This window comes from Atractosteus spatula, chromosome 5 (assembly GCF_055471065.1).
Source record: "Atractosteus spatula isolate fAtrSpa1 chromosome 5, fAtrSpa1.hap1, whole genome shotgun sequence".
NCBI classification, from domain to species: Eukaryota; Metazoa; Chordata; class Actinopteri; order Semionotiformes; family Lepisosteidae; genus Atractosteus; species Atractosteus spatula.
The window spans coordinates 22,178,492-22,191,059 of NC_142710.1; positions in this window are offsets into that span (position 1 = coordinate 22,178,492).

The window sequence follows — 12,568 nt, forward strand, 5'->3', positions numbered from 1 at the left end:
AATTATTTATTATCTAATTATGTCAGACAGTCTTTTTTGTATTTTTTTTCATCCGTCTTGGAAATTGTTTGATTGTCGATGTATTCCTGTCGATGTATTCCTTGTTTATATATACACACTTTAGCAACTGGATTTAAAAAAAAATCTTTATAGCAGAGAAGTCTAATTCATGTTAATATCTTTACCAACTCATAAACAATTGCTGCACAGAGTGTCATAAGTGTTTTCAGGTTGCTTTGTTTTACCACTGCAGCACTGTCATTTAAAAGCATTTGAAAAAAATGACCTCCAGATGTTTTTATGACAAACGTTTTTTCCACAGCTGGAAGACACACTGCTGCTGTCGTTAACCTCAGATATACTCCTGATGTGTGGATGAAGCTGTCTGTGAACAACTCCAGCTGGCATAACACATTACAGTGTGGTCTCACGCTGACTAACTGTAGTCAGGGGTGCTAACATGCTGGGCATCATATTTACCCTGGCGTATGGCATTGGGAATATGTTGGAAGTCACAATGTTTTATAAAGGGTTATTCTGTCATCTTAACAGATCTTCTGTTTGTCTAAACCACATTGGCAGGATTACCAACACTTTGTAATTCCAAATATCAAAAAAGCTTTAGTGTCAGGGAAAAGTTCATTTCTCCTCTATCTTTTTTCACTGTTATACAGCAGACAATGTCCACTGTAAACTGAACAGTAATGTACAGTACAACACTGTTGGAGTTTGTGTAAGACTATTCGTCTTCCCATGTCTCACTATTGCTCCTGCTGATCCACTAGATGACAACGACGCCCAGTCACTGATGGCTGTTTGTAATTCTGCAGCTTGGCAATAGGTTTATGTATGCTGTAGCCATACTCCAAGAAGATGATAGATTTTGTTTCCTTGAGATTAAGTTTCTTCAGAGCTCTTACTGAAACACCTGCTAAACAATTCTAGGGCTTGTTGGCTGAGTTGCATCTAAAAAAGGCTTGCATCATTTCAAAAATAAATAACCTAAACAAATAAGTGACCTATAACAATATAACAAAGAACTTACCCCATAAGATAGATATCCCATAAGAAGATATGAATCTTCAACGTAAATTTAATCATTTCAGACTGCCATTATATATACTGTACTGTATATTCAAAATCAGGATGTACTGTACAGTACGTGTGCATTGCATTGTGTATTTTCTGGTCTTTTGAATGGTCCTTATTGGCATCGTATGTTATCATTATTTAATGAATTGTCTATATTATAATTTGTACATGTTGAGAGGCACCTTAGAATTATGTCTTTAGAAGCCCTGTTTCTTAATAGTCTTTCTGAGTGAGAAACATCCTGAGTGACTAGCAAACATTGGACATGGAAAACATAATAGAACACAGACCCAGGTTAATGAAAAAGGTCTCCTACTAGTATTTTCTTCTCTAATAAGGTCCTTGTGTTCCCCAAGTACCTTTAAGTAATTAAGCACGTACAGATTAACAAAAGGTTGGACTCAACACGAGGTTCTGAGAAAAGAATGAACAGACTCTTCACACATTTTTTCCAGGAAGATAAACTCCATACGAAATAAAATATTAGTCAAATTCCCTTTTCACTATTTTATTATTCCTGTTTGTTATTATCTGACATTTGAATTTAAAATGAACACATATTAAAATGTGTTCACACATTTTGGAAAACATGCTGAAAGTATTTCTCTAGCTACCTCTGTCATGCATTATAAAGTACTTTCAGAAGACATTTTTCTTTTTACATTGATCCCCACAGATACAGACATGCGTACAGATGTCAGCTGAAAAAACTCATTCATCATACATTTTCAATCTTACCATTTCACCCTAACAGTCCAAAGGGACTTAAAATTTATGTTAATTCCGTATCAAACAGACAACATTTATTTCAGTTTAAGGTAGGCCTGATAATAACATGAAAAACTAACCATTTGCAGTTTTTTTCCAAGATATATTTCTTTAGGTACCATAACACTGAAATTCATCAATTAAAAATCTTTGAAGTATAAAACAATATACAGATACTTCTTATTATATTTGCATAACAAGCTATATTTCTGCATTGTATATCAATGTAGCTGAAAACAAATGAAATAAATTGAAACCAAGAATGAATTATTTTTACATGCAATTTCTTTATATTCCAAAGATCAGATTAGACCGTTTACTTTTCTTATATACTGAAAATGCCAGGATAAAATGCCAGTGTCTTCCTGTTATTTTATACCTGCCCTTCCATTCAATTATGACATTGTAAAACTGCCAAAGAAAACCATGAGCTCTATTTCCAACAACCGAGAGAGAAAAAATAATTTTGTGAAAACTATATCTACCATCTAGTCTATGCAAGAACTAGGATTCCCACTTAGTTCCCAGATCCCTCAATTCTGAGATGGTGTGTGTACGTTTACTTCTCAATTGGCAGAAATTATAAATTGGGAGTTAAACTTCCAAGGAAGCAACCAAGGGATGCTCAAACCCCTAAAGAAACAAGTAACAAGTGGATTCCAAAACCACCAGTGCAGAAACAGATAGAAGGAACATGGAAATATACACATAATGTTAAAGGAGAAGGTAGTTTAAAAGCTGTGGGATGCCTGTTGACTGAGTAATAGGTAGGACACCAGACAGGCGCGAGGCCCTGGAGATGGCATCAGGAGCTGGGGGAGGGGAGAACCCAGTGTTGAACTGGACATCAGGGATAGCGTAAACTTCAGGACGTCTGAGCTGGAGCTGAGCATTAAGAACAGCGGGGGCCAAGAGGTGGAAATACCCAGGGCCGCGCTGGATACTGGGGAACAGATGCAGAAGGGAGCACAGAAGAGCACACAGTCCACATATTGAGTGTGAAAAAAGCAAGAAGCATATTTCTGGGGGTCTGTTCTGTTTTCTCTTTACTGTATGTTTGAAGCATGTATAGAAATAGAATGAGAAAAATAGAATAAAAAAAGCGATGCAAATATAAAACAAGTTACATTTTTGTTTTTCTTTAGCATTCCTGCTTGTTTTTATGGAGCACAGTGCATGTATAGAATAAATAAAATAAAAGAGAGGCAAATACAAAACAAGAATTGTATGGTTCTGTTTCGTTCTGTCTTATTTTCACTTTTCTGTCTGCCGTTTGGAGCATGGTCCACTTATAGAAGGAATGTGAATAAATGTGTGATGAATGCAAAACAAAGAGCTAACTCTATATACAGTACAGTATATATATTTGTTCTGTTTTCCCTTTACTGCCTATCTGAATTATGGTCAACATATAGAATGAATGCGACAAGAAGCAAGTTGAACAGGTAGCATATTTTTGTCTTCTGTTCTGTCTTGTATTCCCTTTCATGCTTGCTTGTTAATTGAAGTACAGTCGACATATTGAATTTGAAGAAATCCGAAAAGGGATGTCTGCAAGAGTTCTACATATAGAAAAAGATGATAATGATTGTGATTTAAAACAGCTGGGTGAGATTGGCTTGTCGGTCATTATCCCTCCTGAACCTCAGTTCAGAACTTCCATTTAATACAGATGATAATGATCAACTGCCGGCCAAGTGCCTGCTTTATTTTGCTTTATTGGCATGACCTTTCAATTGCATTTAATTTATATTAAATGGCAATACCAAAATCAGACACACCGTGGTCTTATTGTATCTCTAATGGAAGCGAATTAAGAAAACTAATCTGTTTCTAACAAATTTAAAAAATCCTTGTTTGATTGTTTTGGACATGACTGTAGGATTTTTCTTTTCATTTTGCATGAATGAGCCAGACAATGCACTTATCATAGTTAGGTAATCTCCATCCATCCATTTTCCAACCTCTTCTTCCCATTCAGGGTCAGAGCATAACCAGACAAGCAATGCGAGCAAGGCAGGGTACACTTTGGACAGGACACCAGGGCGCACAGACAAATGCACACTCACACCCGGGCAAATTTTCCCAGAAGCCAACTGACCAGTCTCCAGTCATTGTTTACACGTCTGTATTGTTTACATTCAAACTGTCTACATGTTTACTTGCACATTGTCTATTGTTTGTTTGTATATTGTCTTGATGCACTGTTTGCACTTTGTTTTGTTTTTTACACTTGTTTTACAATCGAGAGACTTTCTGTAAGTAAGAATTCCATTGTACCAGTACCGGTTACATATGGCAATAAAGTTCCATATGTTTTTGAACTGTGGGAGGAAACCAGAGCACCCGGGGTACCCCCTGTGGACCTGGGGAGAACATGCAGACTCCATGCTGGTCTCGTACCCTCCGCCGCTCCACCCCGCTGGTTCGTTCCGCAACACCTGGGCGCAAACCCGGGTCTCCGGCGTAACGTAACAGGGAACCAGCAGCATGAGCTAAAGGAGACCTCCCCCAGCCCAGGAAGCTGAGGTCCCTGAGACGCGCAGGGAGGGCGATGACGTCACCGTGTCCATACTAGCTCCACTACAGTAGCACCACAGGAATTCAACCCAAGACCCCAGTACTTCAAGGAGCAATACTAACGACTGCTCAACCGTAGAGGTCAGTTTACTGGTAATGCGATTAAACGATATTTGCTTCATGTGGCAGCAAATTAGTCATTCAAACAGTTTGGATCTCCCAAAAAGTGTCATTGTACCTCAATCCAATGAAAGATTCTCAAACAGCAACACTTTCCATAGGCCAATAAAATAAAGTCAAACATATTTTTTCTAAATTAATAACAGTGTTTTAAGTATAATTTTTCAACAGGGGAATAACAAATATATAACATTAATGAATCAATTCTAGGCTTCCTATGCCCGAGACTGAGAAGTATATAAAATGATGTGCATGGTTTGGGATTATATGCAGTATATTCCTGGAGTCTCCAAGGACCTGTGCTAAAGTGCAGTAAAAGCTCTGAATTTTTTTTCACTGAATGAGAAATTGATCTAGAGGGAAATACAAGTCTCTGCTGAGAAATCTAGATTATTTTGCATTAGATTGAATAAATATAAAAATTAATGTTAAGGGCTAGGAAGTAAAGTGACAAATCTGATTAGCCTGTGATCTACAAGGTGGATGACATGAGTTCTATAACAGTTTGGAATGACTTTCATTGGAGAGAGAGAGCTTTGCTCTGTTTCTGAAACAGTATTGCTCTTGTTTGTTTTAGTTTTTGCTTGAGCAATATGCAAACCTGCATAGACATGTGATAACACTTTTCACATAATATTATTTGTTCTATATATCCTGCTTATACATTGTCTTTTTATCTGAAACATGTCTCATTTTCTTATGCTGGCAATATTTTTGACTATCCAGCTGGAGGAAGACTATCTTTGTCAATACAACATCCTTCCATCTATTTTCTAACCACTTTTTCCAATAAGGGGTCACAGGGGAACTGTGACTATCCTAGCAAGTAATGGGTGCAAGACAGTATACTGTACACCCTGGAAGGGATGCCAATCCATTGCAGGGCAGGCACAGAGACACAAACAAGCACACATACACATTCTGACCAATTTTTAAAGATCTGTAGTTACAAAGTTCAGGATTTCATTGCTTTAAAATATTTCCAAGACTCAGTTGTGAAAAGATGCTAAATGTACTCACTTTGATGTATTTTTTTCTGACACCATTTAGACATAAAATTATTTTAAATCTTTATACTACATATATTTATAAATCTCCTTTTCAGCCTGTTAAACAAATACAGACATTTTAAAGGAATATTTCACTATAAATTTTTTTTTCTATAACATTGTCTGGTTCAATTCACACCATTGCTCAGCTTGTGATGTTCAAGTTATTTTTATCTGTGCACTTACTTAACCCACTCCCATTTCAAATAACCGTCGAGCAATAACATAAAAAGCATGCTCTTGATGTGCATAATAGCAGATGCAGTCCCTGTCTGAGTGCTTGCACTTACCTTGCAGTGAAGGTTTCCTACTTTTTTCTCTTTTCATCCTGTTGTCTCAGGAGCATAGGTATACAGTAGCTGCAACTGTACTAAATAACATGGAGCATAGACCTTGCATTAGAAAACACCTCTCATAAATGTAACATATGAATGTATGTGCTAATAGTAAAAATAGTATTTTTTAATATTAAAAAGGATTTGATTAAAATTAAAAGTATAGATATCACCTATTTAAAAAAATAGATTTTTAAGGTTTTTTTATTTTATTACTTTACTTTCAATTTTTTAATTCTTTACAGTGGGCTAACATACTGTAACAATGGATTTTATTGTGTTACAGTGTATTGCCGCATCAGTAGTGTTTATGAATGTATTTCAGTGACAAATCTTTAACAAGCTGTGAAATCAAACAATAATTGCATGATGTCTTCAATTTGCTTAATTATAAGTACACAACAAAGATTAGGCTAGGATTGTAATTTTATGATGGATGAAAGGCTACACCAAAACAAAAAGAAAGGATTTCTTTATTGTGTTAGCATCCTGAGAGCACATACAGTATACTGTATACCGTGCCATTGCAATATGTAGGTAGTCCTTCTAATATTTTATTGGAAATGTATTAATTCTACAATTATTTCCTGGAACAAATTAGAGAATATCATATTTTCCAGGTTATACTTTGTGAGAGTAATGGGATTATCCCCCTAAATAGACAACAAAGAATACAATTACATTTAGTATACATATCTTTAGTCTTCAGTTTAATATTTGTATATCTAATATGTAAAGCATTTTACAGTATATAATGTTTTTTGTTTATATACTGATGGAAAAAAGAAGTTCAACACCTCCCCCTCTACACTCTGGCCCTCCCGTCTGCATGAAACAGGCTGAACAGGCTGGAGACTCATCCATGAAGAGGACCTGATGCCACTGCTGACGAGTCCATCACAGCCTCTGTCTGGCCCAAGCCAGTCGGGTGTGACGTCTAGGAGGTGTGAGCAGAGGGCCTCTGACAGGTCGCCTTGCTCTAAGGCCAGCAGCCTGGAGCCTCACTGTCGTGTCACTGATGCGGGCATTGCGTCTGCCGGCAGATTCAGTACAGGTGGCAAATCTGAAACAATCTCTGATGTTTCGGTCCTGCTCTGGTGTGGTCACTCGAGGGCGACTGGATCTTGGATGGTCATCTGTCCTGCCGGTCTGCTGAAACCGTCTCTGCAGTCGGGACACAGTGGAGCGGCTTACTCCATAGTGTCTGGCAATGCTGGCACATGACGTGCCTGCCTGCAGCATGCCAATGGCCCTCTCCCTTGCTTCTGGTGACATTCGAGGCATTAGGAAATGCACAGAAAACTGACTAAGTGTGGCCTTTTTCTTGCAGTGACCTAAGCTTTGAATTAAGGCTTTTTTAAAGGTGACCTGATCAGGCATTGTTCCACCAGGACCCCTTTGAGAAAAAGTGCACCTAACGAGCTTTCGTGTGATTGGCAATTTGAAATTCCTCACTGCACAAGCTGTGTTGCTGGTCAGAGGGCTTAAAACAAATCGACAACTTTTTGTGAAAGAACTGTACATAAGCCATAACTATAGTATTCTCATTCCAGAAAATTTTGCATTTCTTTTTGCATCAGTGTATAATCCATATACCCTTCTGGCTTTAGTGTTAACTATAGTGTATTAATCAGAATCCATGCAACAGTGTTTCACCCACCTGTGTTCAGAACAGTTCAATACAAGCAAAACTGCCTATGTACATAACTTTGACGTTAATTAGATTTGTGGCATGCAGATCACGAAATTATTTCCTTGTACAGGTTAACACAGTATGCCATATGTCAAGATTTGGGTGTATGAAACAAGCTGCCCATCCAGGTTGTTAATGTCTATACTCTGGTTTCTTTCAGAAACAGCTGGATAAGATCCTTGGATCATTTACTGTAGCTACTAACTATTAAAATGGGCTCTAATTTTGTAACCTTAAACTCTTTCACTAGTTTGGTTGATGTTAGATCTGGTTGCTTTTCAAGTCTATGCCTTTAATGTACCACAAATACCTCATTAACTCTGCATTCTTCCCATTCTTCCTACAAAACAATAACGCTCTAAAATGTGCATATAGTTTACTATTATTTCTACTATATGCAGTACATGACAATGCATTTTTAATGTGGTGCAGACACTTGGTAACAAAGATATTCTTCTTAATGCAGATCATTCTGGTTTTGACTGGCTTCATAATCCTGCTGACTTGTCTGAGGTTAAAGCATTTATTATTCAACCAGTCTCTAATATAGTGGGGGGAAGTATTTTGCAGCAATATGCAGATTGAAAGAATCTGAAAATGAAAAAATACAAAAAGCTACATGATGACTAAATGTAAACAGAATACATTTGTATAAAATGAAGAATTTGTGTAACAGTTTAAATTGAAATATTATTGAGCACTGTAGAAATGTCCTGTGGTTTTCAGTACCAGAGTAGAATTGAAGAGAAAAGCAAAGGTCAATTTCAATTTTTGATACACAAAAATACAACATTAAGCTTTTGAAAAAGCATCTGGTGTCTTCCGTGCCATTCAGTATCTACGTTCGGGTTGACAAAAATATTTCCAGTTATTTTTAGATGATTAGGAACTGGCTTTATTAAAAATTATAGAAAAACATTTAGAAATATCTGTTATGTGCAGTATACTTTATGTGCATCTTCAGATTCCAGACTGAGCCTAGGCATGATATATCAAGGCTAGCTCCTTTTTAATGTTTATTTTTGAACAAGCTTTCCAAGTACTGTAACAAAATTACTCACCTTTCAAAATTAATTGCTTTGTTTAAGCTGCCTTGACGCCTGTTAATTGCATTCTTGGTCTGGCCGGGAGGTAGGGAGCTTATCCATTTAAGGTGTTAACTTGTGATTACAAAACTAGTTTTTCCTACATGAAATGATTTTGATCCTAAAGCTACAATTCCATGAATCCCTTCACTTATTCAAATGAGGAGAATGGCAATTATTTTTAGTATTTGATGTTCTATGGTAAATCATTATAAAAGGGGGGTGATAATTAAATGAAATGTTCACACTGTGTTAATTTATTAAACTTATGGGAGTCTACAGCACAAACAGGACAGGAATCTACTATTATCGTCATTGATTTTTAAGAAAATTCTTAAGTGTTCCAATGTGTTGAACAATTAACACATTTTTTAAAAGTGTAATTTATCATGAATTTTTATATTAAAATGACAGTGTTTCATTACGGTATATAATACACATATACAATATGACTAAGCTAAGACCTAAACTAAATACAAGTTTAGTGTGAATCTATTAGTTAACCAGTTAACTTATACCACATTTGGTCTTTTGCTTCTCTCTCTATATGTGTTGAATAGTAAAATAATCATAAAACATTCTTTGACATGGAAAAACTATTCCATACTGCATCAACAGAGCTTAATATATGACATTAATTACTTAGATACATTTTGTACATATAGAACATCGTCTTATACATTTAACTCAATCAATGAACAATGAGTTACTTAGATACTTCCACAATGTTATGACTTTGTTGTTATATTTTAAAACAACCACAAGTGGGTAACAAAAATTTGTTGCTGCAGTACTTCAAAGGTGTAATTAACTTTGAATTGACCAGACCACTAGTGCCATCATTACAGGTGCCCTTAATCTCAAACTTGTTCTGTTTATGAAGAACACAATGCTGTATGAAATTTAAAAAGAAAGTGCTCTTTAAAGGCAGCTTTCTTCCATGCGTTTCCTTGCATTCAAAACTCAATTAGGATAATTTCAAATCTTTACTGAGGCGAAACCAAGTTCACTGCAGCCTCCCCTTGGAATGCATTAGTAGAATACCACTTTTCCAGCTAAGGCAGAAACAGACTTTTTGTTTACCTTAAAGATTTTCTTTTCCTCTTATGGCCACAGCTGTTTATTCTGTTTCATTAATCATGACAAAATACTGCAGCGTGGTAGTGTTCTGGCATGAAGACTGCCATTTTGAACATTGTCAGCGTCACTCTCCCTTTTCCCACATTTACCAACACTGTTCCAGAATAATAAAATCCTGTCCTTGTTTAGGAAAACTGAAACTGTTGGCATATCTAGCCAAACATTATATCATGTTGTGGAATTTCCTTTTGGTGTATAGCCACTGAAATGCTTGTGCGGGAAAGGACTTAAAATATTGCAGGCCTTACTGGAAAAGCATGCAACTGTAGGCTTCAGAATACTAGTAAAGTATACCATATTCAGTATACTGTCTGTTCAAAACAATAAATGAAGGAGTATTTCTTTAGTCTTCAGGTTAGTGCTTTTTTGCAGTCTGTTTGTTTTATTTGTTTTATTGTTTTATTTCTGAATTTTCTTATAAAGATCAATTTCACCAAAATTATAATATTTATCCTGTTATTTGTTGTTTTCTACAATTTTTAGAAACATGCAATGAAATATGAATAATAATAGAGTGGTCTTTGAAAGTACTTTTGAGTATCTGTGAAAATCTAAATGGCATTTACTGTGCATTTTTGGAAAGTGTGTTGTTTGTTTGCATAAATTTCCAAAGGTCAATTTCTAATGATATACAAGCATGTCAATCTGAAGAAGTGTATTCTCATTGTCAGGAGTATCAGGTATATGATGCACAGACAGTGACATCATTTATGTAACTAAACTGCAAACACTAATACTTATTGTTCAGCTGAGGCAAAACAAACACATGAGCCTGGCCTATAACAACAGATTTAACTGCATATGTCATGAAAAAAAGCATTTAGGAAGAGAGGTAAATGTGTATATTCAGGTGTGTTAATTATAAACCTGTTTTTCTCAATAAACATATGCAGTTAAATGTGTAATAATTATTACTGGTGCAGCAACATTTCTTTGTTCTATTTTTGTATTTTCTTCTCACACGTGAGAGAGTTTTATTTTAATACCACTAAATCTCTTTAATAGCATTTAGTGTGAGGTATCACATTTCTCTGTTGCCGGGGTACTTTTTGTTCATATACAGTACTTTTTAAATCTTTTTTAAACTTAAAAAGACATTAAAAAATGAACCAAAGTTTTTGGTTCATTTCAGGAATTTTACTTTCTTTGCTTGAGTTAAGCCCTTGCAACTGAAAGATGATGACTAAGCAAGAAAAATAAACAAAGAGGAAATAGGTAATTTTGTGCTACAGTATGTCTAATGGCTTGCAGGAAGAACTGAGAGCAATTTGGTTAATTTCATGAAACCTTGTTTGTTTGTTTGACAAAAAAGTAAAAGCACCTTGGTTTAATCATTCAACCATCAATGTCAATATTTGTAATATAAATCTACCATAAATATCAGTATTTCTATCTGTTATACTTTGACCATAAACATTTTCTTATTGTTTGTTCAAAAGTAAAAAGTATTCACATAACCACTTTTCATACACACTGCAATCAGAATGTTTTAAAAATCTTGAAACATTGAATCTGAATTTCAAGCAAAATAAATTGTTTTATGAAAAATAGGCTAGACTTTTTTTTAAGTAAAAAAATTGTTGTTTTGGTAATAGTATACTGCATTTTAGTTAAATACCTTGATACAAAAAATGCTTTGGCAAACCATTATATCAGCTGAAGGAATCCATGAGCTTGCAAAGTCATGGCAGAGGAAACCATATGAAAGCCATAAAAGTACCTTGCATATATGGTATGGTAAACGTCAGGTCAATAATAATAATGTTGCTTAATAGTACACTTTTACAGCAAATTGAGTGAACTTTAAGACTTGCGTCCTACATTGGTCACATTAAAGAACACATTGCATGAGTTTAGATTCTGTATTTATTTCAGTATATTTTATTTTTATATTCAACTTTTTGATGAAGAAACAGATGTCTCATTCCTATGGCAATTCTTCTTAGATTTTTTTGTATATTAAGTACACCTCTAGTACTTTGCGATTTTTGTATCACACATTTTTTATTAGATACACATCATTCTTTCAATAACTGGAAATATAACTACCTGGATATAAATAACTTAAATACCATACTTTTTTATTTTTTAAGGATTAGTGAAAAAGTACTACCATGTGCAAATTAATTTCAAGCCATTGCTCTTTTGCAATCATTTATTATTTCTACAACGTATGTTACTGATCAAAAAGTATAAAACTTCGAAAAATTAAACACTGAATTTCAAAAGCTGCACTAGATTTTCAGATTTATTCTTTAAACTCAATACCAGAAAAGTTCTGAGATCTAAAAATCCAGTTACCCTGTGGAATATCTAAAAAAACACATCACAGGAAGCTTTGGTTCCTGGCTCAAGGGAAGTTAATGGAAGGAAGAAAGAAAAATATCACACAAAAAATGCAGCAGACATGATTTTACTGGAAGGTTAGGCCAAATCCATTTTTCAGCATAATACCTAGCAATCAAATCAAAGTTTGAATTCCCAAACATATAGTATAGGCAAATGTGAGATCTATTGTTTAAGGGAGTAAAACAATTACGGCTATATTATAGCGAGAAGCATTAAATATGCAACAAATGCCAAAATCTCATGATGCCTTTTTAAACACCTCTCAGTCAACAGTATTTACAATTGGAGCAAAATATAAAAATAAATATTATTTATGACACTTAATGGCATGACCAGCTTATACTGTAATACTGTAAT